We start from the raw sequence: 15326 nt of genomic DNA, 5'->3' as shown, positions 1-15326 counted from the left end.
TTGCTCCTGGCTCAGATGCTTAAGTTAGATGGTAAAAAACTAGGAAAATACGGGTGGGAACTGATAACTTTGCAACGATATCTGCTAGCTTTGCTGCTTGCTCCTTTGCCTTAGTCTCCAGACCAGATATCATGAAGCGGCATGAACTGACCTTAAAACACACGCAAAGGCCTTTTGAAGCCATTATTTGCATTTCAGAAGGAGCTTCTGTTCGTGATAGAGATCCAGCCCTAGGTCCCACCACTCCTGTGCCAGTCCCAGATACGGGTGATTGAGATGATGACCTTGAACCAGAACCAGCACCAACCTCAGAGGACCCGCCCCTATTTTCCCTCGGTCTAATGGCGATATTCCAGGCCGAAGTGCGGGTAACAAACGGTGCTTAACTGGGAAACCTAGTCGTTCAGGGCCGCCAACTTAGAATGATGTTCCTATCAATGTAGTTCTTATATCAGCTTAGGTCTCCAGCGGAATGGAATAGCAGGACGAGGGCTAACCGGCGGACTAACTATAAGAGGTGCATGGCGCACAAACCAGCTAGCGATACCCCTTTCCTTTCCTACCAAGCGAGACCTCAGGATGCTGCTCCTACTTAAACTGCTTACTGTGCTCCTGGTGGATATGCTGGTGGTTACTAGGCGAGCGAGGGTAGTGGCTGGTGGCTTGCTAGTTGCTGGGGCTTGCTCAGATGCTACCTTTGCATTTGTAGGATCCGAAACAACTGCTAGGGGTTATGGATATACTGGTACAAGGTCAACGGGTGCTGGGTCTTTATAAAAGTATTCTAGAAAGGTCCGGCAGGGCTTGCTTGACGTTAGGAAAGCAAGGTCCCGGAGGGGCTTGCGCTTCCTAGTGCAAGGAACTGACTGAACCTAAACTACCACATGCTCATATATAACTAACTACCACCATTTCAGCAGTCACTTACTCATTGTCTTGGTCGGCATTCATTATATACGTAATTACGTCATTCGAGATAGGAACCAGAATAGAATCACCCACCTCCTCTTTTCAATTTACTTATTGGGTGGGGGGCGCTGGTCGAGTCACTAACGTACCTCTCCTCTCCTCTCCTCTCCCTCTCCTCTCCCTCTCCTCTCCCTCTCCTCTCCCTCTCCTCTCCCTTATGGTCGAGTACCTAAAGGTTCAATTTACTTATTGGCCCCCCCAAATTAAGTCAAAAAAAGGGTCGAGCCTGCTTACGCATCCTTAACAGTCGAGTACCTAAAGGTCCTTATGGTCGAGTACCTCTCCTCTCCTCTCCCTTATGGTCGAGTACCTAAAGGTCCTTATCAGTCGAGTACCTAAAGGTCCTTATGGTCGAGTACCTAAAGGTCCTTATCAGTCGAGCCCCCTAAAGGGACGGAGTCACTCACTATTCATATGGTGAGGGTCCTCTCCTTAACAGTCGAGCCTGCTTACGCATCCTTATTAGTCGAGCGTGCTTACGCACCCTAAAGGTGATGGCGGCCTTAACAGTCGAGCCTGCTTGCGCATCCTCTCCCTTGGGGTCGAGTACCTAAAGGTTCAATTTACTTATTGGCCCCCCCAAATTAAGTCAAAAAAAGGGTCGAGCCTGCTTACGCATCCTTAACAGTCGAGTACCTAAAGGTCCTTATGGTCGAGTACCTCTCCTCTCCTCTCCCTTATGGTCGAGTACCTAAAGGTCCTTATCAGTCGAGTACCTAAAGGTCCTTATGGTCGAGTACCTAAAGGTCCTTATCAGTCGAGCCCCCTAAAGGGACGGAGTCACTCACTATTCATATGGTGAGGGTCCTCTCCTTAACAGTCGAGCCTGCTTACGCATCCTTATTAGTCGAGCGTGCTTACGCACCCTAAAGGTGATGGCGGCCTTAACAGTCGAGCCTGCTTGCGCATCCTCTCCCTTGGGGTCGAGTACCTAAAGGTTCAATTTACTTATTGGCCCCCCCAAATTAAGTCAAAAAAAGGGTCGAGCCTGCTTACGCATCCTTAACAGTCGAGTACCTAAAGGTCCTTATGGTCGAGTACCTAAAGGTTCAATTTACTTATTGGCCCCCCCAAATTAAGTCAAAAAAAGGGTCGAGCCTGCTTACGCATCCTTAACAGTCGAGTACCTAAAGGTCCTTGGGGTCGAGTACCTCTCCTCTCCTCTCCCTTATGGTCGAGTACCTAAAGGTCCTTATCAGTCGAGTACCTAAAGGTCCTTATGGTCGAGTACCTAAAGGTCCTTATCAGTCGAGCCCCCTAAAGGGACGGAGTCACTCACTATTCATATGGTGAGGGTCCTCTCCTTAACAGTCGAGCCTGCTTACGCATCCTTATTAGTCGAGCGTGCTTACGCACCCTAAAGGTGATGGCGGCCTTAACAGTCGAGCCTGCTTGCGCATCCTCTCCCTTGGGGTCGAGTACCTCTCCTCTCCTCTCCCTTATGGTCGAGTACCTAAAGGTCCTTATCAGTCGAGTACCTAAAGGTCCTTATGGTCGAGTACCTAAAGGTCCTTATCAGTCGAGCCCCCTAAAGGGACGGAGTCACTCACTATTCATATGGTGAGGGTCCTCTCCTTAACAGTCGAGCCTGCTTACGCATCCTTATTAGTCGAGCGTGCTTACGCACCCTAAAGGTGATGGCGGCCTTAACAGTCGAGCCTGCTTGCGCATCCTCTCCCTTGGGGTCGAGTACCTAAAGGTCCTCTCCCTATGGTCGAGCCTGCTTACGCATCCTTAACAGTCGAGCACCTAAAGGTGATGGCGGCCTTAACAGTCGAGCCTGCTTACGCATCCTCTCCCTCTTGGTCGAGCACCTAAAGGTCCTTATGGTCGAGTACCTAAAGGTTCAATTTACTTATTGGCCCCCCCAAATTAAGTCAAAAAAAGGGTCGAGCCTGCTTACGCATCCTTAACAGTCGAGCCTGCTTACGCATCCTTATCAGTCGAGTCACTAACGTACCTCTCCCGCTGGTCGAGTCACTAACGTACCTCTCCTCACCATATGAATAGTGAGCCCCCTAAAGGGTCCTCTCCTTAACAGTCGAGCCTGCTTACGCATCCTTATCAGTCGAGTCACTAACGTACCTCTCCCGCTGGTCGAGTCACTAACGTACCTGATAAGAGAAGGGTTGTGAATAGCAGTACCGACTGACTAAGCGATGAATTCATCAAGTGGTATATGACTCAAATCCCATACAAACAGCGGTTAGAACATTCTATATGAGCATGTGGTTTCACAAGATTGATCTCTTTTCCTCTCCCATATGGTCGAGCCACATCCTCTCCTTTTAGTCGAGCCTGCTTGCGCATCCTCTCGATGGCGCGCCGAGCCTTACTTCTTTCCAAAGGGAGGTCTCTATCACTGGGCCGCCATACCCTGAACCTGATCCCCGCCCTCCCTATCTATTCATGCATCTGGAAAACTACCAAAACCTCCGCCTCCTCAAATGGCAAGAATAGGACCTTTAGGTGCTCGACCATAAGCCCCCCCACCCAATAAGTAAATTGAGAGAAATCTGTGATGTTCAAACCTCCGCCATCTTATCGGTCAATAATGACATATGCCCATATATGCTTTTCATCTCCCTCATTCATCAGAGTGGGCTGGCAAGCAATCTAATGACATATATAATATATGCTTTTTCATCTCCCTCATTCATAAACCCCCGATCGGCATCCATGGGAAAGAAAGATAGGAGGGAGAGGTAGGAGATGGCATAATGACATATATAATGAGATATCTCTTTGTATACGATATTCTTCGAACATGTTGCGGAAGTTAGTGAAACACTAGACAACTCATCAACTACTACCCTTCTACCCTTCCTTCCATCCAGCCCATCCAGCCCCGTAGAGTAGAGAAGAGTAGCCCGAGTAGAGTAGCCAAGCTGAGTATCCCAGCCCAGGTAGGAACCCGTGCAGTGAGGTAGTAACATTCCATTTTTCCTTATTGGTAAAGGCCGTCAGCGAATGTAGTAACATTCCCATGGTTCCATTTCGAGGTCGAGGAGTTCGAGGTAGAGATATATGGTTCTGTATAGGTAGAGGGTAGAGTTCTATGTCTGGCTAGGGTGGGACTATGTCTGGCGGGTCCTCGAAAAGTGAATTAACATATGTAAGGCATAATCATTCCATGCATCCACTCGGGGTAGGAACCTGACGGTTCCGTCGCGGTAAGTGTCATCCCGTAGGTTCCTTATCAGTTGGGCAGTATGACAAGGACTCCCGGCGACTCCCGGCTGGCAAGGACCTCCTGGCTATGATCGGGGCAATATATGACTGGACTATGACTGGTTGCACTGACTACTTGGCACTGACTAGAGCTTAAAGCAATGAGACTGTAAATGACAAGCTGCTATGGGAATGACCGCACCCTGAGGCAATGACCAGCTATGAGAGGTGGAGATAGAGGGAAGTTTCGAGGGTAGAGAACATTGGTAGAACTATATTAGCCCTCGATGGGGAGTGAGCTTAGACCTCGATGGGGCCGTGAGATGTGGAGTTGATGGGGACGTGAGCGCTAAGATCAAGTAAGAAGGCTAATTAGTATGTATGGGTATGATTGGGCTTGAATCTGGGAATGAGGGGGACGTGAGATAAGGATCAAGTAAGAAGCTAATTAGTCTGTCAGTAAATGATGGGGACGTGGTGAATAATGGATACGCCTTTCCTGTAAGATGGGTCCTATCAATCAATCAATCAAAAATCACTATTAAGCTCCACTTCGCTAAGTGAAAAGTGTGAGGTGATAAGTGATAAGTGTGAAGATGTGCTTGGCTGGTGTGTTCAGGCTTAAGGCTTTGTATGCTTGGCTTGTTGCGTCTGCTGGTGTGATCAAAATTCCCCGCCCGCTTGAAGTGGCCTAGGTTGTTTGACTAATAGATCAGATAACTAAATTCGTTCACTAATGGTTTGGCGGATCCTCCTAACTCGAATATTGAAATCAAAAAGCACATTTTGTCTGGGTAGCGTAAATAAGCGAGGCATTCAAAAAATCCATTCAAAGCATCCCGCGAAGCGCCCACCCCGTCTGGGTTCATTCGGTGCACCCGTTCCGGGGTTTTCGCCGGTTCTAATTGTTCCTTCCTGGGGGTGGGGTATAACCCCGCGCAGCAGTGCTTCCAGGGACGGAGTCACTCACTATTCATATGGTGAGGGATTGTATTCCCCAAAAATCCAGGGTGATCTGTTTCTCTCGGTGTCTTTGTTTGGCAGCATCCTAAAAACTCAATATGTAAATCAAAAGCAAATAGCAGTTCTGGGTGTATCGTAAATAATATTGCTGTGTCACTTCTTTCAAAAGATCCCGCCCCGGACTGCCCGCAATAAAATCAAGAGGTCGCACATCAACGTATATGAACCAACCATGCATGTCTCTCTCTCTCGTGGCTCTGTCTAGTTGTTGCAGCAGGTAGGTCAAATCAAAAGATTGTTCCTACGCGTTAAGGGTAAGCGGAGGTAGGTCAAATCAAAAGATTGTTGCTTCCGTAGCGCTCAACTTTTCTCGTCTATTCCCTCCCCAGGCGGGTAGGCTCCACTGGGCTGAATGGGAACACAACATAATATCTCTCTTGTCCGGTGACCTCCCCCAAGCATCCATCCACATCTAGCAAGTGAGAAACAATCCCCGGTTCATCGACCAACCAGCAATTGATCGACAGTGGGACTGCGGCCTATCGGTTCTAACCTACCTCCCTAGGCCTCCTGTTTAGCGTAAGTAATATAATCATCAACGGGCACAATCGATAGATCGATCACAGGCAGGTAGGGAAAACTGGACTGAAAGGTAAATGGGTCTATTGGTTCCCAGTGATTCATTCATTGTTGGTAACATATATTGATCTAAGAAATCCAGAAATGAAATCAATAGGTAACACGGTATATGAACGTATATAACGTTCTGTGATATCAGCACCTAGCAGGTACGTTGGAGTATTGTCCTATTGTCGTGAGGTGGTTCCGTAGTAGCCCGTGTTTGTTTGTTGGCTAGGCCCCTGGTGGTGTGCTTGGCGGTCCTGTACTGGTTGAATGGTGGGTCTAGGTCCCTAGGTATTGGTAGACAGGTTGTTGTAGGCCCTCCCTTCCCTGTTGGTGGTGTAGGTGGACTTGGCGGACTTGATGTGTTAGCAGTTGGGAACATGTGTTCTATCGATCGATAAAATCAATCAATCTCATTCCGTGGGAACATCTTTCTTTCGCTGTTGGTCAAATGGGTTTCAAATCCTGTGCCTAGCTGTCTGTGCCATGCCCTGCTCGTTTCAATCGGCAGGTAACACTGGGCTGACTGGTCAAATGGGGTAACATAATCCATCTATCTCGTTCGGTGATTCATTCGTAAAGCCAGCAAGCGGACAGCAAGAGGCGGGTAGGCATGACTGTGTCCTTTCGGTGTTCACATCCCTAGGTCTGTTTGGAGTAAGTAATTAATATCTAAACGGGCAAGCAGCAAGAATAGAAGCAGGTAGGTGGGACTGGGCTTAAGGGGAACACAGGGGAACAAAATAGATCTTGTTATCGTGTCAACTTGGCTAAATCAAAATCTATCTCGTCTGGTGTCAACAGGGTTAACATACCCGAAATAACGTATGTTAACAGCTTGTCTCAATCTCTTCTGGTGTCAACTTGAACTCAATCACTATCTCTTCTGGCACAAACTTGGGTAACATCGATATGTTCGTAAGGTAACAGCTTGTTTCAATCCCTTCTGGTGGTAACGATGGGGTCCTTTTTTCTCTTTCGTTCGGTTCATCGACCAGCGAGCAAGCATAAAGGCGCATAACCTAAAAGCAAATGATGCCCATCACGCCAAACATAGAGAAACGTTCAGAAAAGGTGCGAAGCCGCTTGTCCTTGCTCTCGGAAGAGCAAGCGATGAATCCCTTCCTCAGGCAAGGCATGTTTCAGTCAAAAGAAAATTCATTTTCGTGCTTAACATCATCTTATAACGAGCTAGTCGTAATCAGTGATACTTAATATATGGACACTAGTACAGCTTAGCTTAAACGATTAGAAATCACCAGTGATTCCCTATATGATGAGTTTCAACACCATTACAGCTTCAAGCTTATACAAACCAATACCTTAAGCTAAGTACAAGCAAGGGTAATGCAAGTAATCATGCTTACATAGATTGTTGAACTTCCGGATTCATTTTATACTGCCATACTTAACTTAATAAACCATTGCTGGATGGTCAATGAGCGAACCGTAGGGCATTTGATATAGCGTTGTACCAGCGTTCAAAAACACTTGATTCACTAATCTTACTTGATACAGCACTTAGACCAGTTGTATTCACTTTATTAGCCTATTTCCCTTTACTTACGTGCATGCTACCAACCACGTGTTATACCATACTTTACTTACCGATTCACCTTGATCGAAGGAGTGTTGCCTGCCCTTACCCGCAGATAGCTACGAGGGAGTTAGAAGCTTAGGACAGTGCCGGGATAACCTTGAACTGGTAATCGTGACAGTGGGAAGGAAGGCTGCGTATGAAGATGGTCATTATGATAGTTCAAACGCTTGTCCAAGTGGTAAATGCAATACTGAAAGGTGGCCTCTCACTGGTAGGGGCCGGTAGAAGGATCCACCGGGGTTGAGAACTCGCAATTTGATTTAGGCAAATTGATGTGCGAAAGCAGTTAAGGTTATTCCTTCTAATCAGGCAGGGGGGGCAGGATTCGGACCTGGGTGCCCGAATCGCTTCAAATTAATAGGAATAGCCTTCAGACTACTACCACAAAAAACCCATCTTGAATTTCTCAAACGTGCGTGCATTTGAAAGCGCTTTTGATATCGACCAGAACCACCCGACCGGGTGCCTATTGAAGATGGGAATCTTGCTCCGTTCCTCAACTGTTAATATTAGGTGGGCCTTTTTATACATATTTATTGATACCACCATTTAGATACGTCATCTCAGGTCGGGCTTGAGAGACCTTCTTTTTTATCTTCTTTAGGTGCCGTAAGGCCGCTCGACCAAGGGGAGAGGAAGAAAACCCCACCGTGGTATGCGCCAATAAGACCACCCCAACCATAGTGGGCCACACTAGTGGAACATATATAGATAGGGTGATCATTGGTCTGATGCTTCGGGCGAAATCAACTCCCAGGGTGTGACGGGCGGTGTGTACAGGGCCCGGGTACATCTGAGCAGGAAGGCCCTCTCTTTGAACCTTGTAAGTAAATGGTCGAACTCACAGATAGAAACTTAGTGCCGTTTGATGAGTAACTAAGAACGAGGGAGAGGGATACGGGAAGGATGAAGTAATGGAAGAGAAAGTAATTGCTAGTAGTAACGACTTGTCACGATCCATTGGTTTATATATCATCCATGTTCTAGGTGTATCGGGATACATTATTTTCGCTAAGCGTATATAATAAAATTGGGTGAAAGGGTCCACCCCGCGACGAAGGATGGGGTACTAACTGCCCCAAGACCAAGGGGGTACTAACCATTATTTTAGCCCCTGTCCTCTCCGAACCGCAGGAGATAGTTGCCCATCATACGGCTCACCAACTTCACTTGCTCCGATCATGTTAGGTCGGGGGGGGCTCGGGCGGGTTCACGAACGAAGGTCCTCCTGAGCTAGGCTAGTAAGGTCCTGATCTTACGCATAGCGAAGCTAACTCAGGCTTTTAGGGGAATAAATATAAGCGGGACCTGAGCTATAAGGAAGGAAGGTAAGGTTATCCCTTACGCTATGCTCTTTGAGGGAAATCAATATGAGTAATAACCTTACGCTCTCTTACCGGCCGGGAATAGAGGGTTGGTCCGGTCCTCTGCGAGAGATTCCACGGGCGGGCGGGTAGGTCCTTAATTACCTGAGCTAGAGTTCGGGAAGAAAGGCCTTTCTTTCTTCCCCTAAAAGCCTTACTGAGCTATGCGATTGAGGGGAATAAATATAAGCGTGAAGGTTCTCCCTTTCCGGTCTATAGTGCCCCTTCCTCGTGACAGTTACGCTATGCTTAGTTCATAACCAACCTACACACACCAATTCTGTCACTGCCGATCTGCCGTAACGGTTTCAATAAAACAGGGCCCTTACTTCTTAGGGGTCACTCACTATTCATATGGTGAGGGTGCGTTAGCACACTCGACTGTCCAGGAGAGGGATTTATCGCTCGACCATAAGGACCTTTAGGTGCTCGACCATAGGACCTTTAGGTACTCGACCATAAGGACCTTTAGGTGCTCGACTGTTAAGGATGCGTAAGCAGGCTCGACCATAGGGAGAGGACCTTTAGGTACTCGACCCCAAGGGAGAGGATGCGCAAGCAGGCTCGACTGTTAAGGCCGCCATCACCTTTAGGGTGCGTAAGCACGCTCGACTAATAAGGATGCGTAAGCAGGCTCGACTGTTAAGGAGAGGACCCTCACCATATGAATAGTGAGTGACTCCGTCCCTTTAGGGGGCTCGACTGATAAGGACCTTTAGGTACTCGACCATAAGGGAGAGGAGAGGAGAGGTACTCGACCCCAAGGGAGAGGATGCGCAAGCAGGCTCGACTGTTAAGGCCGCCATCACCTTTAGGGTGCGTAAGCACGCTCGACTAATAAGGATGCGTAAGCAGGCTCGACTGTTAAGGAGAGGACCCTCACCATATGAATAGTGAGTGACTCCGTCCCTTTAGGGGGCTCGACTGATAAGGACCTTTAGGTACTCGACCATAAGGGAGAGGAGAGGAGAGGTACTCGACCATAAGGACCTTTAGGTACTCGACTGTTAAGGATGCGTAAGCAGGCTCGACCATAGGGAGAGGACCTTTAGGGTGCGTAAGCACGCTCGACTAATAAGGAGAGGTACTCGACCCCAAGGGAGAGGATGCGCAAGCAGGCTCGACTGTTAAGGCCGCCATCACCTTTAGGGTGCGTAAGCACGCTCGACTAATAAGGATGCGTAAGCAGGCTCGACTGTTAAGGAGAGGACCCTCACCATATGAATAGTGAGTGACTCCGTCCCTTTAGGGGGCTCGACTGATAAGGACCTTTAGGTACTCGACCATAAGGGAGAGGAGAGGAGAGGTACTCGACCCCAAGGGAGAGGATGCGCAAGCAGGCTCGACTGTTAAGGCCGCCATCACCTTTAGGGTGCGTAAGCACGCTCGACTAATAAGGATGCGTAAGCAGGCTCGACTGTTAAGGAGAGGACCCTCACCATATGAATAGTGAGTGACTCCGTCCCTTTAGGGGGCTCGACTGATAAGGACCTTTAGGTACTCGACCATAAGGGAGAGGAGAGGAGAGGTACTCGACCATAAGGACCTTTAGGTACTCGACTGTTAAGGCCGCCATCGAGAGGAGAGGGAGAGGAGAGGGAGAGGAGAGGGAGAGGAGAGGGAGAGGAGAGGATGGAGACGGAGGACGGATACGGAGGACGGAGATGAGACGGAGGACGGAGATGGAGACGGGTCCACCACTCCCACTGGATCCACTCGATGACGGATCCACTTCTAGTTCAGGAGGCGGAGGTTTTCTTCCTTGGCATGGTGGTAGTTAGTTATATATGAGCATGTAGTAGTTTAGGTTCAGTATGGCGTAATGACATATATAATGATAGTGATTTCCTAGCTAGAGAGAGAGAGAAAGACCAGTCATTGTTATATATGAGCATGTGGTAGTTGCGGTAGAGATAGAGATGTGCACCTCGGCGAGATGGCGTAATGACATATATAATTCATTCATGCATAATGACATAGAGAATATATGCTTCTCCCTCATTCATCAGAGTGGGATGGACAAGATATCCGAGAGGCCAGTATCGTCCTCCCTGCAGAATGAACTGTAGATGGTAACAGCATAAAAAACTATTAGTAGGGTCCCCCGAACAATGCCCAAAGGGGAGGTGTAGGATGGAGCATAAAGGGAGGCAAGAACCTCTATGTTGGGATGGTGGGATGAATGCCTAGGGAAACAAATAGAACCAGTTTACCAACGGAAGGCCTAACTTACCTTCCTTGACACCAGCACCAGTTTATCCAGTTTTTGCACTATATCCCATATTAGTTGAAGCCCTCCTCCCACAGGCAAGCCCAGCCAGAAAGAGTCGGTCAGAGCCCGTACAAAGCGCATCCTACAATAAATATTCGCTAAGCATCATTGGTGGTTGGCTTGGTCAACCATTACGTTTCCTCCAAGGCCCCAATAAATCATCGATGTCTAGATATAGATATAGCACCACCATCAAGTCTATGCCTACCAAGTCGCCCGCCCAATGCAGATAATATATAGTGGAACAACCTACTCCGTATCGATCATGAATGAAAGAATCAAGCGCCATAAAATCTATACCTACATAGCAGCCCGTCCGAACAAAGCGCATCCACAGTCAACACGGCATACCCACTTCGCCTCAATTTGACTTACTTAATGCCCATAATGAATGATAAAACGCTTAGCCCCGACACGGATCATCATGATATAAATAGAATCAAGAACAGTCTACTCAGGAGGAATCGCTGTAGGCCGGGAAGTAACAGTGCCTTTGCAGGCATAGAAAATGCCTCCTTTGCATGCGAAATCAAAAGTGCGTTTGCGGGCGCAGGATCAATGTCTTCCTTTGCAGCAGAGATATACCTTTGCCGGAAGAGATAAACGCTTGTCACACGTTAGTTTACCGATGATAGATCCCGCCACCCCGCACGCAAGCAAGTTCAGTTGCCTTTCTCCCTATATATCGGGGTGATACATTGATTGCCATTCTTCGAGGGTTTGTTCCATTGGCTGGCTCCCAGTGGGTCAAATGTCCATTGTACTGAATGATTGCCCGGGCGGGCATTGTTGAGAGAGTAAGGGGGCGGCACCACGAGATGATGGCTCGAGGAACTGGATCAATACCGCCCGTGATCCCTCTATCTCTGAACCGGAAAACCATTATTTAAGGGAATCTAGTTACCCGTTTCGCCCTCGTTGTTCGTGAGCCCATTCTATCTAATAATTGCGAGGAATTTCCATATCCATATCTAGATCCTACCACGAGATCTGCGCCCGAGGATAGGAAGTGTAGTTGTTCTCCAATTCCATCGTTTTTACTTGGTTTCGAACTGCTAAAGAAGCAGTAATCTTCCAATTCTTCTACTTCCATGCGGGGAATTCCAGACACATTGCGAAAAGATGAGTGCAATAAAGAGATTCCCCCATCTGAAACCCCATTCACTTTATAATGATTGGAATCGAAATGCTTTTATAAACGCAAGCAATTTGATCGGGCCTTTCCGAACCTATTATTCTTATTCTGGTTGAAAGGGGAAGACAACTAGAGACCAAGCTAAGACCAGTAGCCCGGCTCAAAGATCACTGCTAGGGCCTACCGTCAAACCCCTGAACTGCACTCTGGATTGGAATCTCTGCGGGACGGAGAGAAGGAAGTGAACACACGGGAGAGACAAAGGGGAATGCATGGGTAACCGGAACAATAGGCGGCTCTATTAGCAGTGGTATTGGTGGGATGAATTCAGATTCTTTTCTTCCTCAGCTGATGATGCTCAAATCACTTTCATCCAAGGGGCTTCAGCATCTTTTGTTACAACTTTATAATAGATCCTAATGTTTTGGCGGTTGGCTCACGGTTGGCTCAAGACTTGGGCTAACCTGCCTTCCTTCATTATTTCTTCGGTAGTAGGTTCACCACCACCAACAAAGGTAGCTAGAACACAGGCAGAGGAGGCGGTAGAGGCGGTTGAAGTAGCACCAATAGCAAAGGTATTCGGAACACAGGCAGATAGCTAAGATAGCAGCGGGAAAGCGGGAAAGCTAGCGGGTTGGCTAACCGGAGTGCCTAATTTGCTAATGCCTCACGTTGGGAGTTGTTCACTCGCTTAAAGTATAGGAATTAATTTGCTCGATCTCGAACTGAAACTCCCATCTTTCTCTCTGCACCCGCCCCTGTCTCTGTTGCTGGGTATCGATCTTGATTTGCCAGATCTGCTTATGGAGAAACTCAATCAGCTATCCCCGCCCAACACTTACCTCATCAATTGTAGGTACCATTATGCCAGGAGATGAATGGATTGATGCGCCCAGTAACCATTGCTAGGAGATGCCCAGCCATTTGGCACGCCATTGCTGCTAGGAGATCCAGTCCCTTTCATGTTAGTCCCTCCCTTTACCATCAGAATACAACTACCCTACTGTTTGTAGCCCCACCAAAACAATTAACCTCATGAATCTTAGTAGTAGGTACCATTAGCAGTCACCTCCTTTCCTTGCGGCTTTGGAGGGTTCTTAATTATAGTGCCTTGCGGACCCCGTCCAAGACCTAATAGGACCTTTTCCTCTACCTTTGCTTCTCTTGCCTCTGTAGGATCTGCTCCTGTCAGTCGACTTCTGAATCTACTGCGAGGAGACTGCTTCTTTCATCAACTTATATATCGCGTCTTTAGGTATAATAAGAATTAGCTGCGGCACTGAGCGAAGGGAGGCTGTGATAGGGATAATAAAAGAGACCGTGTGGGCTATGGGACTGGATCTGTATCTACATCTGTAAGCTCTGCAATTGGTGCTACTGAAGCTGCTGCTGGACCTGGAACTAGCTATGCTTATGGGTAAACTACTGGTGCTGCTACTGCGTATGGATTTGGATCTGTACGAGGGGAAGCTACTGTCTTTGCTATTGGAGCTACTTAAACTACTGCTAGGGGTGCTGGTGAATCTGGAACTGAGCAGGGGTAAGCTGCGGGTACTGGATAAGCTACTGATAGGACTGGGTAACCTACTCGCTATGGGTCTTACTCTTTATCTCGATCTCGATCATGATCTCTCACTTCATCCCGAGCACCATAATCACGAGCACGAACTAGCACTACGACTGGCTTTGGAACTACTGAAACTGCACCCGGCGTATCTCCATCTCTCTCTACTGGTGGTGCTTATCAAAAATCGGAATCTGGCTCTATATATGTGACTGGATCAACTGCTGTTCCAACCTCCTAACCAAAACCATAATCTAAAGATGAACCAACCGACTCAACTGCCTCTGTCTCCGCTGCTACCTCTATAGGCTAGGTTTACACTGGCCCCGCGCTTCGCCTTATCCCCCCTCCAAAGAGCTGATCATTGTAGAGATCCCACGTTTAGTTATCCTCGCCACAGAGGGAAGCCAATCTAATACTTCATGCCCGAAATATTTGATTAGCGCAGCTAGGTAAATAATAAGTACTTGAACGATTATTCAGTAGTCGCTCTATATAAGTTGATGAGAGCCCATTATTCATAATATGGTACCATTTCCCACTTTAGTTGCTCGGTGAGTTCTTGTTCCCTAACAATAGGGACCTACAAGGATGCGTAAGCAGGCTCGACCATAATGACGTAATTACGTATATAATGAATGACTGGAATCACTGGTCGAAATGAACCAAGGGCCTGTTCTCGCTTGCTGGTTGAACCCGAGGATGCGCAAGCAGGCTCGACCATAAGGACCTTTAGGTACTCGACCATAAGGACCTTTAGGTACTCGACTGTTAAGGAGAGGGAGAGGGAGAGGCTTGACGAAATCACTCGAAGCTGGTCGAAAACGAGGATGCGCAAGCAGGCTCGACTGTTAAGGAGAGGGCTGGCAGAAGAGGACCTTTAGGTGCTCGACCAAAAGGATGCGTAAGCAGGCTCGACTGTTAAGGAGAGGACCTTTAGGTGCTCGACCATAAGGGCCGCCATCGAGAGGTGGGCTGGTCAATTAACCGAGCGAGGGCTGGTCAACCAAAGCGTAATGAAATCTCTCATATCGGTTTCTGAATGAGGGAGATTCCGAGCATATATTATATATGTCATTCCCCATGAAGCCTTCCATATCGTGGACCTATATCGTGGACCTCTAGCTCCCATATATATCCCTAAAAAAAGTGGGAATTTCACTAATGAAACCTGGCGTTGCCCATCCAGAGTCATACTAGCCGTACAACACTTGTGGGCGGCGTGTTCGCTAAGGCACTTGACGTTCAACCCCTCGACTTTAGCCGTATCCGTTGGTCATTCATTATATATGAGATTATACCACCATGAACCTTTGAAAATGTTTATTAGGGCTTTCGATGCCGTTTCTTTATAGACGCTATTTCCGTAAGCGCGAAGCCCTTGCTAGTGGAGTGCATCCTTACCAGTGCATCCTTGGGAGCATCCTTACCAATAGCAACAAGTAAACCTTTGAGAGGCATGTCTTATATATCAATATTGGAGTTCCGTTTAGTGTCAAAAAGTGAATAAAAACTACTACTTTAGCCCCTGATTTCTGCCTTAGCTACTTCGGTTCGTTGCTAGTGAATATCTCGTAAGTAATGCTAGTGATCTTGTCAAGTGATCTTGTAAGTGAATAGTCACAATGTCTTTACGAAGGGTATGTCCGGGATCCAGTCCAATC

At 47.7% G+C, this 15326-nt stretch overlaps 4 long non-coding RNA genes across 4 annotated transcripts; 2 read left to right on the top strand and 2 right to left on the bottom strand.

Annotated features, from left to right (window-relative positions):
• LOC149262947 (uncharacterized) lies at positions 1-2896 on the top strand. Its single transcript, XR_016259218.1, has 6 exons — positions 1-1285; positions 1335-1666; positions 1716-2016; positions 2333-2428; positions 2478-2724; positions 2790-2896. It is a non-coding gene; the product is annotated as an uncharacterized LOC149262947 (long non-coding RNA).
• Positions 1504-2780, bottom strand: LOC149262948 (uncharacterized). The gene is made up of 3 exons (XR_016259219.1): positions 2663-2780; positions 1901-2120; positions 1504-1629 (listed from the first exon to the last, which is right to left on the bottom strand). It is a non-coding gene; the product is annotated as an uncharacterized LOC149262948 (long non-coding RNA).
• Positions 2897-6975: 4079 nt separating the features above from the next.
• Positions 6976-10555, bottom strand: LOC149262945 (uncharacterized). The gene is made up of 2 exons (XR_016259216.1): positions 9738-10555; positions 6976-9278 (listed from the first exon to the last, which is right to left on the bottom strand). It is a non-coding gene; the product is annotated as an uncharacterized LOC149262945 (long non-coding RNA).
• LOC149262946 (uncharacterized) lies at positions 9509-9844 on the top strand. The gene is made up of 2 exons (XR_016259217.1): positions 9509-9632; positions 9664-9844. It is a non-coding gene; the product is annotated as an uncharacterized LOC149262946 (long non-coding RNA).
• Positions 10556-15326: the final 4771 nt, after the last annotated feature.

Source organism: Pinus tabuliformis, chromosome 6 (assembly GCF_031772625.1).
Source record: "Pinus tabuliformis cultivar Carrire ecotype Pingquan chromosome 6, CPIR1, whole genome shotgun sequence".
In the NCBI taxonomy this organism is placed as follows: Eukaryota; Viridiplantae; Streptophyta; class Pinopsida; order Pinales; family Pinaceae; genus Pinus; species Pinus tabuliformis.
This window is presented reverse-complemented; position numbering and strand designations above follow the sequence as displayed.